At 48.4% G+C, this 16,778-nt stretch overlaps 1 protein-coding gene across 3 annotated transcripts in view; it reads left to right on the top strand.

Annotated features, from left to right (window-relative positions):
- Positions 1–1,363: 1,363 nt before the first annotated feature.
- PLA2G4A (phospholipase A2 group IVA) overlaps positions 1,364–16,778 on the top strand; it is a 337,394-nt gene continuing 321,979 nt past the window's right edge. Inside the window, exon 1 of one of the 3 annotated variants that reach the window (XM_075320930.1) lies at positions 1,364–1,573. The gene's annotated coding sequence lies outside the window, so the exon portion shown is untranslated. Of the gene's footprint in view, positions 1,589–16,778 lie in introns of all 3 variants that reach the window. The other 2 variants (XM_075320931.1, XM_075320933.1) reach the window with 2 other exon arrangements.

Below are 16,778 nucleotides of genomic sequence, written 5' to 3'. Positions count from 1 at the left end.
CATTTTTGTTTAGCATAACAATGCCACACCACCTGTTGTTCATGTTATTGTGAACAGCCTGCATGCGCTAAATCTGCTACCATGCTCTGCAGGGTCTCTGGAAATGTCTCTCATCTAGCACATACGGAACATTGTTGACTAGTAAAATGTGGTTTGGGGTTTTTGTGTTGAATAATGGCTCCTGGAACACAATGAAATGGCTGTACTACTGGTTCCACAACAAAATCAATATAACGCCAAGCTGTTAGTGTACTTGCAATGAGGACTACAGGGATCCCACTACTGTACATTGTGTAACAGCATACTCTAAAATCCCAAAAGTAGGACTAATGTGACATTTCCACATGAAGGACTTTTCATGTTGTTGTCCACAGGGTCTGCAGACCAATCGCAGGCTAGCTATTTTTGCATTGAATTCAAAAGTGTTACTCATCACTGAGGATAGACCTCCATTATTGCCTATATTGCCATCTTGCTTTGCATCCTAGATAGCAATGAGCGGTGGCGTAAGGTCAATGAAAAACCTCAATTTGTCTACTAGACCAACGTAAACGTTATGCAACTGCCTTCTTATGGTTTGAATAGACATTGTTTGACTCCTTAGGCTTGGTATGTGACATCCAATTTCACTTGCAGTACATTATGGATCAATTGTGGTACAAATGACGTCCCAAGAGAAATTTTCTAATGACCCATTTTTCGACAAAGCCAGATCACATAGTGCTCATCTAACTGTAAGCAGCCTGCATCACCTAAAGGTGCTCCCATGATCTGCAGCTTCTCTGGAATGGTCTCTAGTGAAATGTAAGTGTGCTCGTACTGCTTGTTACTCGATTGAGCATTGGATCAAGTGAATAGAATACTGAGTATAATGAAAGTCAATGGGAAACTCAAGCATTTTCAAACTCACATGCAGAGGCTCGATCAAGTAATGAGCAGTGGCGAGCACGCTCTCCCATCACTACTTGTCACCCATTGACCATATCTGAGGCATCATATGTCCTTGATTGCAATGATCTAATTATTTGCTTGCCCAAGTGAATTCAGCATGGTAGAACATTCCTCAGACAACCGTTAATAATTCATTTATAGCATGCCAAGACATTCTAAGTGTGAGGTTTTTTATACTAAATAAAGAGGTTTTGAATAATTTGGTTTAATTTTTTCATTATTTACACATGACTAACTTGTTAATTGATCATGTTATTTTCCATAATTTCATGAATTTTTCTTCTTGATGTTACAACTTCAATGTTGAGGAGTATAAATAATAATATATACTACGGAAGTCATAGATAAAATGGGAATGCTACTGAAGCATTCTGTGAGTCACCAGTTCTTTGTGCTGCAAACACTGGCAGAGTCAGAGCCTCCAGCAATCCGTCACAATGAAGCGCATAGCTGCCAGCAAGGGGAGCTCTCGCATGTAGAGTCTGACTTCTCTCAAAAACTCAAAATCTACAGATAAAGTTGTTGAACCTTTTCCTTGAGTTGTTGCAAAGCATGCTGGGAGTTGTAGTTTAAACTCTAACTTCCCTGCCTGGCACTTTTCCGCAGAGAAAGAAGACTGCAGGTGAGTTTATATGAGGTTAGTGTCCATCATTAATGTGTTATTAGTGCTGTGTAATTTAAGGTGTGCGCAGAGCCTCCTACATGCCTGCTCTTAACCCCTTGTGTGCTGTGGAGCTGGCAGCCTCTCAGCATTACTTCCTTTAGAAAGAGTCCATTTGTTGAATTGTTTGGTTCTTTGCTGGATGTAGAGTCTCCTGTGCAGCATTACTCAGGGCTAGGCTGACAGGCAGCTTGTAGCACAGTCAATGTTCAGTGCAGTTTCCTGTCTCCCTTCAGCTGTCTCCATTACGGACTGGCCATCATTTATCTCCCAGCTTCTGCTTTCCTGTTGCTTTTTCTATGACTTCAGTTTCTAACCATTACAGTTGCACGAATATTTATATGTGAAAGTAAGCAAAGCTAAAAGAAGTGTCCTGTTGAGTTTAGGCTTTTCCCCTCACAATATGAGGTTACGTCAGAGGTTCTGGATGTGCGATGCTCAATTCGAACTGTGGGTCAATAGATCGTTTATTAAAATGTAGCAGAAAAGTGGTATAATGTACACAAAACAAATTAACGAGCACACGGTCACTCCAAAAGAATTGTGCATAAAACGGATTTTTCTAAAAGCCAAGGCAATTTTTATTCTATGCAAAATATTAGCATATATGTGCTTATCCAATAGGTGGTTACTATGGTTTATAGACAGTTGTGTAACTGTAGTGGGTGCAGGGGTTGTAGGTATACCTAGGGCCTCGCATGTACGGGGGACACATAGGCCATGAGGAGACCAATACTTTTAGAAGTATTTAGGACAAGAAATCAGAGTTTTTAAAGTGCAAGTATACATATTTTATTTCACATTGGTGACAATTTCAATAAAAACTTTTTTCTAAAAGTCAAAAATGCCAGGACTGAGCCAAAAGGTTATTATTAATGTATGTGTAATACAAAGTCTCCCTAGGTTCACAAGGCACATATATATAAATAGATGGTACATAACCACAACATAAAAGAGCAGACCACCAGGACTAACAATACTGACCAATGTTGTTTCATTATGTCCCGCATCCTCTCCCACTGCTCATTGTAAGTACCGATGAATCTAATCACCGGGTCAAAGGGTTCCCGTCGTTTGGGAGCATAGGTAAGTAATTGTGTCCTAGTTGTTCCTTTAGCCCTATTATAACCAGATTTTATACACCTCTTGCTGTAACCCCTATCCATAAAACGGCTCCTGAGATCGGACGATTGTGCTTCAAAGTTGGTATTTGAGGAGCAGATCCGTTTCATCCTCAAGAATTGCCCCGTCGGAATGGCGCGAATAGTAGATGGATTATGGGCTGATGAGGCATGCAGTAATGCATTGACGGACGTGCTCTTGCGATACACGTCCGTCTGGATCGACCCCCTATCATCAACAAAAATTTGAATATCTAGGAAGTCGATCCTGCGATTACTGCATTTGTGTGTCAATTTGATGTTAAATTTATTCCGATTTAATTGCCTCATAAACTGATCGAGTTGCTCCGCCGGGCCCTGCCAAATAAATAATATATCATCGATAAATCGATGCCAGCACTGCACATGGGCAACGCCCTGCACGCCCCCGTCTCCAAATACCAGCCTCTCCCAGTAACCCAGGAAGAGGCCAGCATACGAGGGCGCACAGGCCGCGCCCATTGCAGTGCCGCGTTTCTGTAAATAAAAATTATCCTTAAACACAAAAAAATTATGTGTCAGGGCGAAGCGGAGCAACTCAAGGATCAGTTCACCCATAACGCCATCCCGACCGGACATCTCAAGGAAAAAACCGACCGCCCTCAATCCATCCTCATGTGATATGCAAGTATACAGACCCTCCACGTCTGCAGTAACCAGCACCATATCCTCCTCCATAAAGATACCGTCAATGCGCCGTAGGACGTCAGTTGTGTCACGAACATACGAGGGGAGTGTTTCCACCAAAGGTTTAAGATGGAAGTCAATAAATTTACAAATGGGGTCACACAACCCCTCGATGCCGGACACAATCGGACGCCCAGGCGGGTTGACGGCATCTTTGTGTATTTTGGGTAAGACGTAGAAGGTCGGTATCCTCGGATATTTCCTGCATAAGCCATCATGCATTTTTTTGTCAATAAGTCCGATCTCAAGAGCCCTGGAAAGGATCACAGCAAGTTCACTGGTGTATTTGGTTAGAGGGTTGCATGTAAGTTTAGTGTATGTGTCCCTGTCTCTTAATTGCCTTAGTACCTCATGTTCGTATTTTTCAATAGACAGGACCACAATATTTCCCCCCTTATCGGCAGGTTTGATAATTATATCAGAATAACTTTGTAGCTCAGTGAGGGCCCTTCTCTGATCACGGGTGAGGTTATCCCGTTTACATGTGGTTCTGATTTTCTTAAAGTCCTCACTGACCAACCTGGTAAATATATCCACTGCCGGACATAGTGAAAAGGGGGGAAATTTTGTGGACCTAGGCAAGAGTGTCTGAGGGAACACACCTGTTGGGGGAGCCTCCTGTTCCTGTAGAAGTTCTTCTAGGTTTTGAATGGCCTCCCTCTCCGCTTGGCTGTCAGTCATAGCATCCCTCTTACAAAAAAGTTTTTTAAAAATTAATCTACGGGCAAAAAGGTTAACGTCCTTCAACGCTGTGAAGAGATTGAATGGGTTAGATGGGACAAATGTCAGACCGCGGGAGAGAACCTCCACCTGGGCACCAGAAAGAACACGTCTGAATCGCCGCGCGCATGCGCGGGAGCTATGGTGACGCGTCCCTGCTCCCGCGCATGCGCGGGATGGCCTGACGGCGGCGAATCGCGCGAGATCACCCGGAGCGATCCGCGCATGCGCCGACTACGTGACTTCCGGGATTACCATTATGGAGCGGCGTTATTTAAAACCCGGCTGACTAAGGACCCCTCACTACGGCACCTTGACCCCTGAGGAAGATTCTCTACAATTTAAAGAATTGAAACGTACGTAGGGCGTAATGGGGGCCTTCCCAAACGCCTGGACTGTCCATTGTACCTTCTATTCTACGGGTCTCTATGGGGCTTATTACTAGGCACGCCACAAGTACTATCTTGTGGAGCAAAAACCACTATATGTAGTGGATTTCTCGGGACTTTCTTGACTAATAATTTTTGCATACTTATGCTAAATCATGTCACTGACTGTCATTTAATGTATTTGTGCTCATGTTTTTTGCACAAAATTAATTATATTTACCTGTAGGTCTGTCCTGGTGGTCTGCTCTTTTATGTTGTGGTTATGTACCATCTATTTATATATATGTGCCTTGTGAACCTAGGGAGACTTTGTATTACACATACATTAATAATAACCTTTTGGCTCAGTCCTGGCATTTTTGACTTTTAGAAAAAAGTTTTTATTGAAATTGTCACCAATGTGAAATAAAATATGTATACTTGCACTTTAAAAACTCTGATTTCTTGTCCTAAATTGTTATGATTATGAGTTTGTGCCACCCGAGGGATCTCTGTAGGTGCAGAACCCAGGGGAATTGTTACAGTATGGTCATTTGGAATCTCCTTCTACTTTTAGAAGTATGTAACAGTGAGACTCTTGTTGGAGATTTTGAATTGGGCCACAATTTTCAAGTTATGTCACTGATTATAAATGCACACAGATAAGGCTTGTCTAGGGGTCAGTCACACAGATACATGTAGTTCACTATGCCCACTAATCGCCCATTTCTCACGCCCATATTGATAGATCAAGCAGGCTATCCAGCAGGGCTGTGGAGTCGGAGTTGGTGTCCATTTTGGTGGAGTCGGAGTCGGTAAAAAATGGACCGACTCCAACTCCTAAAATATATAATAAATTAGGTACAGAAGTTGAATACAGTATAGAGGTGTTTGCTATTATTATAACTGACAATGCTTCAAACATGATAGGTACAACTGATGAATGAGAATAAGGCTGGGGCCACACGGGGACTACTGCGATCCCCTTGCATGACACTCAGCTCATGCTGGCAGTACAGCAGAGCCGAGTGTCATGCGTGTGTCCTTGCGACTGAGGTCCGTTCGTGCGAGCAGACCTCAGCTGCGGGGGGGCGGGCCGGCACTCAAGAGGGGAGGGAGGAATTTCTTTCCCTCTCTCCTCCGTAGCCGGCTATTGCCATTCTCGCACTGCACTTGCAGTACACCAGTGTACCGCGAGTGCAGTGTGATTTTTTTCTCGCCCCATAGACTTGAATGGGTGCGAGAGAAAGAGTTTTGCATTACAATCGCAGCATGCTGCGATTGTTTTCTTGGTCCGATTAGGGCTGAGAAAATGATCGCTCATGTGTGCTGACACACAGGCTAATATTGGTCCGAGTGGAATGCGATTTTTTATCGCACTCCACTCGCACCGTTTTTCTCGCCGTGTGGCTTAGGCCTCATGAAGGTGAACAGCAGCTAGAAGAAAACATCTGATTCAGTATGTCAAATAGAGCCTCAGTCCTGTTCCTGTAACTGAGGAACAAACAGATATTAGTACAGAAGAACAGCAAAATGATACTTTAGCATTAGAATAAAAGGGGCAACTGTCGATCAAGCCACTCAGTGGGGCAGCATTTATTTAATGATTGAGCAATTGCTTGAGCTGAAACCCTTTCTCATAGACGTGGCCAACCCTCAGGTAACACTAAATGAAGGTGACTCGCCCACCCCAGGGCTAGGGGACACCCGGTGCCGGGCCGGACTAGTCCGATGGTAGTCAGTGGTGGCTGGGCCCGGCTCCGTGGCCCTGGTGGGTGTCAGTTGAATATGTGGCTGATGAGTTGAAGTTAATGTTCGTGACGCCACCTGTGGTATGCGGCTATTAAGCCGCCGCTGCTATGGGAGAACTCCGGGGTGATGTTATGGCAGCTATGATGTTACTGCTCCCCACAGGTGGAGCGATGCCCCGGGATACAGTTGGTGCCCGTGAAAGTCTATGGTGTTGTGTGGCTAACACGGTGCAGGGCCGACAGGCGAGGAAAGAACCAGGCACAAACAACAGTCTCTTTACCTTCTCCTCTTTTACTCTGGGAACAGTCCAGTCCTGGGAGACCGTTACAGATGGTGATGGGGATCCGGTCGGCCTGGAAGTACTTGGGATGATCTTTCTGGCCAGCTGAGTATGAGGCCTACTCCTGTACTTTGCTTTGTGATGATAGGACCCTGCTTCTCTGAATCCAGCAATGGCCCTCTTTGCTGCTGGGACCGATGGCACGTCCCTTCTTTCTGTAGGTGGCTGCGCAGACCCTCTCTCTGGTGCTTCTCCGCTGGAGTCCACACCGGGCCCTGATGCTGCAGCTGTACCTTGGATGTTTCTGGGCCAGGGGCTTGCAGCTCTCCTGCCCTTCGGACTCGGCTACCAGGGGCGGATTTTATACCCTGGCAACCACAGACTCCGATGTCTGAGTCTCTCTGCTGCCTCTCAGCTATTCCTGCTTCTCTGGGCCAAGCTGCTCCAGCTCTAGGCCCCAGATTCACAGGACAGCTCACTCTGCGTCTGTTCACTTCCACTACTCCCTACAGACTGGCTGCACTTCCTCCCTCTGGTCAGGTAGAGGAAGGCTCCCTGGAATTCCAGGTTCAGAGCTCCCCCTGCTGGCCGGAGGGAGAACTGTGTTGGGTGTTAAACCTGCTGGCCAATGGATCTCCCAATTACCTCCAGGCTCAGCATTAACCCTTTGGGAGGGCAATGCTGCTGTGGCGACCAGGTCCTAGGGCGCCACACTCCCCCTTAGTTAAATTCAGTACTCCCGGACTGTGGAAACAAAACATAACATGTCATACATTTCATCCCAATATGGGAGGCACATTATTTTTAACGTTACAACTTCAGACAGTACTATAAGAGTCCAGTGTGGCTCCCTGCCGGGTGTCCATTACACTGCTCCATGGGGGACCCGCCGCGATCAAACCCCCAACGTAGGCTCTGGGCGTGCGTCAGAGCATTGATGACCCCACTCTATGCACGCCGGACGGGTTTTTCTTCAGGGGTGTTGAGCACACTGGTGCTAACTATAAACAATTTAGGTGTTGGCCACCCATAGTCCAGTGGCCCAATTGTCCATTTTCGCAATCACAAAAAAAAACATTTTGTACACGACATTACAGACTTTTCACATAACTATTTACATTCTAATAAATACTCTCTCTTTATATAGTTGATTCCCTATACCTTAGAGGGGGTTGTCCCCGAGTGCTGCGTTGAGACCTGCGTAGCTCTGGTGTTTGTCCCTGACTACTTAGTGTGTCTCCTATCTCAGCACTACCGGTAGGCCTAACCCCAATAGGTATGCATGATGATTGCCTATGTGGTCTAGGAGTCGCCAAGGGTATGACAGGTTCACCACTGACAGGGGGTTGATCCTCCTGTTCCACTGCTGGCGTGTCACCGCGTGTCGGGGCGGACGGTTCTTTGGGTGGATCCGGAACCTGTTCTGTTTCTGGCTCGACCAACTGTGGGAACGTCAGGACCGGTACCACTACGGCACCATTTATGCGGGTCCAAGTCTTGGGGAATTTGCCGAGGATCGTTTGTATCATCTCTTCCCCTTCTTCTCGAACTTCCTCCACTTCCCTTTGAACTTTGCACCGCTCAGGGCACGTCTTCAGGCGGTCTCTGGATATTGCTTGACAAGTCTTGCCTTCGTCCTTGCTTATGAGGCACACCTTACTGTTGTCAAAGTTGGAGGGGATAATGGTGTAGGGCTCGTTCTCCCACTGATCATCCAATTTATGCGTCCTCCGCTTCTTCTTGAGGACTTGTTCTCCAGGTGCTAAGGGAGTTGCTGGGGCCGTTTGATTGTACTGCTGCTCTTGTCTTGTTCTGGCTTGAGACAGGCTCCTCTCTACGCATTCCTGGACCTTACGGTACTGCTGCTGCCGTTCTGTATCCCAATCCTCTATTTCTTGAACCGCCTCAGGCGACACAGTCCCCATCTCAAAGTCTACAGGCAACCTGCCAGGTCTGGCTCGCATCAGGTAAGCGGGGCTGCAGTTGGTCGAATTTACTGGGATATGGTTGTACAGGTCGACCAGATCTGGCAGCTTCTCTGGCCATTGGTTCCTTTCTTCCAGAGGTAGAGTCTTCAGCATATCAATAACCACATGGTTCATTTTCTCGCACAGTCCATTGGTTTGGGGGTGGTACGGTGTTGTTCTGATTTTCTTACAACCGTACATGTTACAAAACTCTTGGAACACCTCCGCCTCGAACGCAGGGCCTTGATCGGTCAGTACCCTTTCCGGATAACCGTGAGGCCGGCAAAAGGATGCCTGGAACGCTTTAGCTGCTGTTCTGGCTGTCTGGTCCTTCACAGGCACTACTACCAGGAAACGAGAGTAATGGTCCACAATTGTGAGGGCGTACACATAGCCTGACCGGCTTGGTGTTAACTTCACGTGGTCCAGGGCCACCAACTCCAGGGGCTGCTTCGTAACAATTGGCTGTAGGGGAGACCTTTGGCTGGCATCATCCTTCCGCCTCAGGTTACACGGGCCACAGTCTCGGCACCACTTCTCGATCACCTTTCTCATGTGCACCCAATAGAACCGATCACGGAGTAGGGCCTCCAACTTCTTCCACCCAAAGTGGCCTGCGTTATCATGATAAGCTGCGAGGACCATTGGAGCATCCCTCTGCGGAACCACGATCTGCCAGACAAGTTCATTTGTTCGCCAGTTGACGTGTCTCTTGCAGAGCTTGCCTTGGTAGGTGAACAGTCGTCCCCTCTCTTTCCACAACTGCTGGGCTTCTTCTGGAGCATCTGGACCAAGATGAGTCTCAGCTTGTGCTAGCTTTTCTTTGACCAATCGCACCGCCGGGTCACCGTTCTGTGTCTCTTCCCAATTATGGTGGAGTAATGGGTTAACCGGGACCTCGTGTTGGCTCGAGCGCTTCACTCCCACAGCATGCTCACACTGGGAAACGCCCTGATGATGGAAAGCCGGTAACTCTATCTCTTCGAGTTCATCCAGGTCTTCTCCAGATTCGGGTAAGTGAGGCATTCTGGACAGCGCATCAGCATTGTTATTCTTCTTGCCAGCCCGGTACTTGATGGTAAAGTCAAAGTTAGACAGCCGGGCCATCCATCGCTGTTCCAACGCCCCTAACTTGGCTGTTGCCAGGTGTGTCAACGGATTGTTGTCCGTGAAGATGGTGAACTTGGCCGACGCCAGATAGTGTTTGAAGCGTTCAGTCACTGCCCAAACAATAGCGAGGAACTCCAGCTTGAAGGAACTGTAATTTTCTGGATTCCTTTCTGTGGGCCGAAGCTTCCTACTGGCGTACGCTATCACCTTCTCCCTGCCTCCCTGCACCTGGGACAAAACGGCTCCCAGGCCCACGTTGCTGGCGTCTGTATACAGTACAAACGGCTGGCTGTAGTCAGGGTAGGCCAGAATTTCTTCTCCCGTGAGAGCCCCTTTCAGCTGGACAAAGGAGGTTTCTAGTTGGCTGCTCCATTCAAATGGAGGGCTCTGCTTCTTAGCCTGCTTTGGCTGGCCCACCAGGAGATCTTGAAGGGGCGCTGCTATCTTGGTGAAACCATCAATGAACCTTCGGTAGTAGCCCACCAGCCCAAGGAACTGCCGCACCTCCTTTACCGTGGTGGGTCTTGGCCAGTCCTTGATTACGGTGACTTTCTCCGGATCAGGTGCCACACCTTCTGCGCTGACCACATGACCCAGGTACTGTACCTTTGGCTTCAAGAGGTGACATTTGGACGGCTTGATCTTCAGGCCATATTTTGACAAAGACTCGAACACTTCTGCTAAGTGCTTCAGGTGGTCTTCATAAGTCTTGGAGTAGACTATGACGTCATCCAGGTACAACAGCACGGTTTCGAAGTTGTGGTGGCCCAAGCAGCACTCCATCAACCGTTGGAATGTCCCTGGGGCGTTGCAGAGCCCGAATGGCATGCAGTTGAACTCGCAGAGGCCCATCGGCGTCGTGAATGCAGTCTTCTCCTTGTCCGCCTCTGCCACGGGAACCTGCCAATACCCACTGGTGAGATCCAAGGTGGAGAAATAGTTAGCTGACTTTAAGGCTGTTAGTGACTCCTCTATTCTGGGTAGGGGATAAGCATCTTTATGTGTAATGCGGTTAATTTGCCTGTAATCTACACACATTCTCATTGTACCATCCTTTTTCTTTACGAGCACTAGTGGAGCTGCCCAGGGGCTACAACTATCTCTGATAACCCCAGCCTCCTTCATTTCCCGTAACATTTCTTTGGCACGCTGATACTGTGCGGGGGGTACAGGGCGGTATCTCTCTTTAACGGGAGGATGATCACCCGTGGGGATTTGATGTTTAACCCCTTTCACCTGCCCAAAATCTAGGGGGTGTTTGCTGAAGACCCGCTCGTACTCCTGTACCACCCGGTAAACCCCATTCTTTTGGTGTGAGGGGGTGGAGTCGGTGCCCACATGTAAGTTTTGGCACCAGTCTTCCAGCTGCCCCTTGGAGCCCTTGTCTTCCGCCTGGTCGGACGGGATCAAGGGTTCCACTGCTTTGATGGTGTTGTTGCTGACAGTGTACAGTTTTGCTACAGTGGCGTACCGGGGCAATTTGGCTTCCTCCTCCCCACAATTCAGGACACGGATGGGCACTCTCCCCTTGCGGACGTCTGCTACCCCTCTGGCTATCAGGACTCCAGGCCTACTGTCTGAATACACCGGTTCTACCAAGGCATGGTAATCCTGACCCTTGAGGCCTATTGCTGCCCGACACCATATCAACATTTCACTTCTTGGGGGTATTGCAATGGGTAGGGGGTCACTTACCCTCACACTGCCAATTTCTCCTCCGGCCAGCTCCACCTGCTGCCTCCTCATCAGGGCTCTGATCTCCCTCTGTAGGGCACGCTGCTGCCCGGAGCTGGCAGTTTCAGACGCCTGTTGCAACAAAATTATCACTTCGGCAATACAATTTTCTATCACATTTGTACCAATGGTTACCAGCGGGTCAGATTCTTTGCGATCAATATCTACAATTATCATCCCCTGACATGGCAATTCCACCCGCCCCACTTTAATGGTTACTTCTTTATACCCAATTTGAGGTAAGGGCTGACCATTACTGGCCACAATTGTTAAATCATCATCTGGGCCATGGTCAATGTCTGAATCAGCCCAATATCTTTTGTACAGTTTATAGGGGATGGTCGTTACCTGGGACCCAGTATCCAGGAGGGCATTCAAAGGGATCCCATCCAGCACAATAGGAAGGACCGGTCGTCCTCCCACATACTTGCTGCGGCTGGGGGTTGAGCCGGGCTTCCTTACACCTGGGGGTCGGCTCCTGGCCCCAGGCTCGGCCCATTTAAAGGACAGTATCGTGCAATGTGGCCCGCCTGGCTGCAGCGGCGGCAGATCGGTTGTCCCGTTGAATCATACCGGTCTGTGTCTCTGCCTCGGGTCGGCGGAACCCTCCTCTGTCGCATCCATGGGACGTCATCTGGGCTGGAGGCCAACTCGATTTTTGCAGGCGATGGGGTCACTTGTAGGGACTGCACGATCTTGGCAAGGGCAGCTACAGTCTTGGTCAGCTCCTGGAACTGCTGTCTGAGCTCTGCAGTGGGATCCTTATCCAGGGACTGCGCCTCAGCCCCTGCAGTGGCTCGTGTTGCAGGCACCACCCCGGGGTACGTGATAGCAAGAGGCCGGAGGGGCACTGGGTCATTCGGTGTAGATTCTCTCAGTACCCGGATGGCCTGGTCCTTAAACTTTGCAAAGTCCAGAGCAGGGTTCTGCAGGACCATGATACGCAGCTGGGTCCTGTGGGCATCTGACAGGAGCCCCTCTATGAACTGCTCAGTTAGGAGTTTGTGTTCCTCACGTACACTCTCTGGGTCCACTTGTTTAACCGCTTTCAGGGCCTCCTGCAGGTTTAAGGCATAGTCCCTTATGCTGTCTGTGGGCCGCTGCTTGCACCCAAAGAATCTCATCTTTATCTCTGCTGCGGTGCGGGTGTCAAAAGTACTCTTTAGCTTGGCCAGTATCTGGGTTACTGTCCCTTTATCTGTATCAGGCCAGGACTTCACTTCACGCTGGGCTGCGCCGGCTAGCTGTCCCATTAATATGCCCACCTTCTGGCTCTCAGTCAGCGGATACACCCGGAATAAGCTGTGCAGGCTTTCTCTGAAGTCGCTCAAGGTATGGGACTCCCCGGAATACTGCGGCAGCCATTCTGCGCCCGGTATGTACGGCATGGTGATCGGCATTACCGGCGCTACAGCGGGGGATGGGGCGACGGCGACAGGGATCGCTTCGGCGGGCGCTGCGGCGTCTCGGGCTATGGCAGCCACCTGCCCTCCCTCTGCGTCGGACATCTTCCTCCCCCTTAGTGAACCTTACCAGGCTCCGTTCACTTTTCAAATTTCCTTCCGGGTCGCGCGGGGTTAACAGCGCTCTGCTCTGATGGCGCGCTCCCTTCGCGCTCTTTGTCAGGCACGCCCCCCTTCTTCCTGCGCTCAGTGAGGATAATGGCGGCGGCAGTTTTCAAACAGTGAAACACGCAGTAATACAGTCTTTAAAGCGCAATTATTCAGGCGCACAGTACCCGGTGGGACCGGGCACGAAATCCTGTTCGTGACGCCAAAAGTTGACTCGCCCACCCCAGGGCTAGGGGACACCCGGTGCCGGGCCGGACTAGTCCGATGGTAGTCAGTGGTGGCTGGGCCCGGCTCCGTGGCCCTGGTGGGTGTCAGTTGAATATGTGGCTGATGAGTTGAAGTTAATGTTCGTGACGCCACCTGTGGTATGCGGCTATTAAGCCGCCGCTGCTATGGGAGAACTCCGGGGTGATGTTATGGCAGCTATGATGTTACTGCTCCCCACAGGTGGAGCGATGCCCCGGGATACAGTTGGTGCCCGTGAAAGTCTATGGTGTTGTGTGGCTAACACGGTGCAGGGCCGACAGGCGAGGAAAGAACCAGGCACAAACAACAGTCTCTTTACCTTCTCCTCTTTTACTCTGGGAACAGTCCAGTCCTGGGAGACCGTTACAGATGGTGATGGGGATCCGGTCGGCCTGGAAGTACTTGGGATGATCTTTCTGGCCAGCTGAGTATGAGGCCTACTCCTGTACTTTGCTTTGTGATGATAGGACCCTGCTTCTCTGAATCCAGCAATGGCCCTCTTTGCTGCTGGGACCGATGGCACGTCCCTTCTTTCTGTAGGTGGCTGCGCAGACCCTCTCTCTGGTGCTTCTCCGCTGGAGTCCACACCGGGCCCTGATGCTGCAGCTGTACCTTGGATGTTTCTGGGCCAGGGGCTTGCAGCTCTCCTGCCCTTCGGACTCGGCTACCAGGGGCGGATTTTATACCCTGGCAACCACAGACTCCGATGTCTGAGTCTCTCTGCTGCCTCTCAGCTATTCCTGCTTCTCTGGGCCAAGCTGCTCCAGCTCTAGGCCCCAGATTCACAGGACAGCTCACTCTGCGTCTGTTCACTTCCACTACTCCCTACAGACTGGCTGCACTTCCTCCCTCTGGTCAGGTAGAGGAAGGCTCCCTGGAATTCCAGGTTCAGAGCTCCCCCTGCTGGCCGGAGGGAGAACTGTGTTGGGTGTTAAACCTGCTGGCCAATGGATCTCCCAATTACCTCCAGGCTCAGCATTAACCCTTTGGGAGGGCAATGCTGCTGTGGCGACCAGGTCCTAGGGCGCCACAAAGGTCAATTGACACAGGTTACTGAACTGAAAGAATTGCTTCATCACCCATTTAAAGTGAAAAAAGAAATTATAAGCTGAGGATTTAACTCCCAGCATTTTCATAAAGGAGTGGAAGAACTTGCTGCTTTGCTTGTCCCAAAGAGGAGGTTTGATTGCAGATGGCATTGCTGCTTCAATGAAATGGAGACAGACACTGCTATTAGCAAATAACATTCTTCTGGCAGTTGTTTGTGTGGACCCAAGTCATCGTATATTGCTGGATGGTCAACAGCTTACTAAAGGAAAAGAAACTGACAGAGGAAGCGGTTAGAAGGAGCAGCTACAGGACTGCCAAAAGCAAAAGGAATTGTATCATCCAGTGCTACTTCTATCATATCTTCAGCCTCATCAGATGAGGAGTTGTGTCATCCAGGTCTACGGCTGTTGTATCTTCAGCCTCATCAGATGAGAAGTTTAATTTTGAAAAGTATTTGGATGACATAAAGCAGGCAAACGTTTTTCCACTGAAAAAAAAGATTCCACTCCCATAGCAAACAGATTGACTATATTTCAGCTACATTTTTCACTTGCTCTCAAAAAAATAAGAGTTGAACCATTCATCATCAAAAGTGACTGTGCATGAGGCAATTGCTTTATACCTGGAGATTGTTAGAGATGTTGCCCATGGGGTCATCGCTTTGCCATCAACCCAAGTTAGTGTAGAGAGGCTGCTCCTAGCCTTAAAATAATTAGGTCAGATTTGAGGTCATCTATGAAGGTGGATCCGATGGAGACCATACTATTTCTCAGAACAAATTCATAGGCTGCACAAATGTTATTCAATTAGACACAGAAAGTCCATATACAAAGGAAAAACACGACCGGGAGGGTCCTAATGAAAGGATCACTCCCAGTATGCAGAGATACTCAAATAGCAAATCAACAACAAAAGGAAAAACAAGTAATGATGCTTCAATTGTATTTATTAGTAGAAAATATTTAAACATGTAAAAAATCAGAGCAATGATAGTTACAAAAATAGGGCACAACTTGAGGAGGGGACATTCATGATTGAATTTCGTAATAAATCTAACACCTGGTCCGTCAGATGTACCCTTTTGTCTCGACAGAAGAAGTTGGGATCTGGGAGTGTTCTTAGCCCTGAAGTAGCCCCTCTTAATACTGCACATTGTTTTGCATTATGCATCTGCCCAGCTTCCGGGTTATACAGTTCTTATGATGTCTGACTTATAACTACCTATCGTCATTGATGTGCGCGCCACTGTCGGCCTTGTTCTTCCCGGCTGTCTCTGGTTGGTGTCTGCCCATGCCTGGGAGCTATGGAGACGCGTCCCGCCTCCCGCGCATGCGCCGACGCCATGACGGCTTGTGGATGTTCTTCGGCATGGGCGGCGTTGCGTGCGCATGCGCCGCTATAATTCAATGATGGAACACAGCTGTAAACGTCACTGACGGCTATTTAAACTTGCTGCATGGCACACGCATTCACTCCCTGATGAAGCAAGAGTTCAACATCCCTGTGAAACGTACGTTGGAGTCTTCTGTTGGGGTAACACCTCCACCTCACCATTTTGACCTGTCTGCATATCTTTCCTTTGGCACTTTATATTTGTATACCGGTATGTGAGAGGTTCTGTTATGCACTGTGTTTACATATATGGTTTCCCCTGTACTATTTAAGTAGTGAGCTACTCTAGTTCAGCTCTCCTGGTGTATCAATTCAAGGTATTAGTCATAACTACCCTTATAATATTACTTATTAATCTAAGATACTCTCAGGAAGCGTTCCAGCCCCTTGGAATTTAACCTATATGATTTCCCCTGTGTCATTTAAACATTGAGCCATTTTATCCTAGCTCTTTTGGTGTAACAATATATGAATGACAGGTCAAAGTGCCTTTTAACATCCCCTCCTCAAGTTGTGCCCTATTTTTGTATCATTGCTCTGATTTTTTACATGTTTAAATATTTTCTACTAATACATACAATTGAAGCATCATTACTCGTTTTTCCTTTTGTTGTTGATGTACAAATGTTATTCAGTAGGTTTTTGTTGAAAACTGTATTTGTCTACTTACTGCAGAGTGTATTGCATATTTACAACTTATTAAAACAATTGAGTTCTAAAGTTGTATTATATTAGATATATTTTATGTTCTATTAAAACAGCTTGATTAATGTGTCATAATGTTGATTAAAAGGCTGATGTTAGGCGGGCTTTGCACGTTGCGACATCGCAAGCCGATGCTGCGATGTCGCATGCGATAGTCCCTGCCCCCGTCGCAGGTACGATATCTTGTGATAGCTGGCGTAGCGAAAATTATAGCTACGCCAGCTTCACATGCACTCACCTACCCTGCGACCGTCGATCTGGCTGGCGACCTGCCTCCTTCCTAAGGGGGCGGGTCGTGCGGCGTCATAGCGACGTCACACGGCAGGCGGCCAATAGCAGCGGAGGGACGGAAATGAGCAGAATGTAAACATCTCGCCCACCTCCTTCCTTCCGTATAGCCGGCGGCGGCAGGTAAGGTGATGTT

This window comes from Anomaloglossus baeobatrachus, chromosome 8, assembly GCF_048569485.1.
Source record: "Anomaloglossus baeobatrachus isolate aAnoBae1 chromosome 8, aAnoBae1.hap1, whole genome shotgun sequence".
Taxonomy (NCBI): Eukaryota; Metazoa; Chordata; class Amphibia; order Anura; family Aromobatidae; genus Anomaloglossus; species Anomaloglossus baeobatrachus.
The sequence above is the reverse complement of the archived record's forward strand: the minus strand, read 5'-3'. Positions and strand labels throughout refer to the sequence as shown.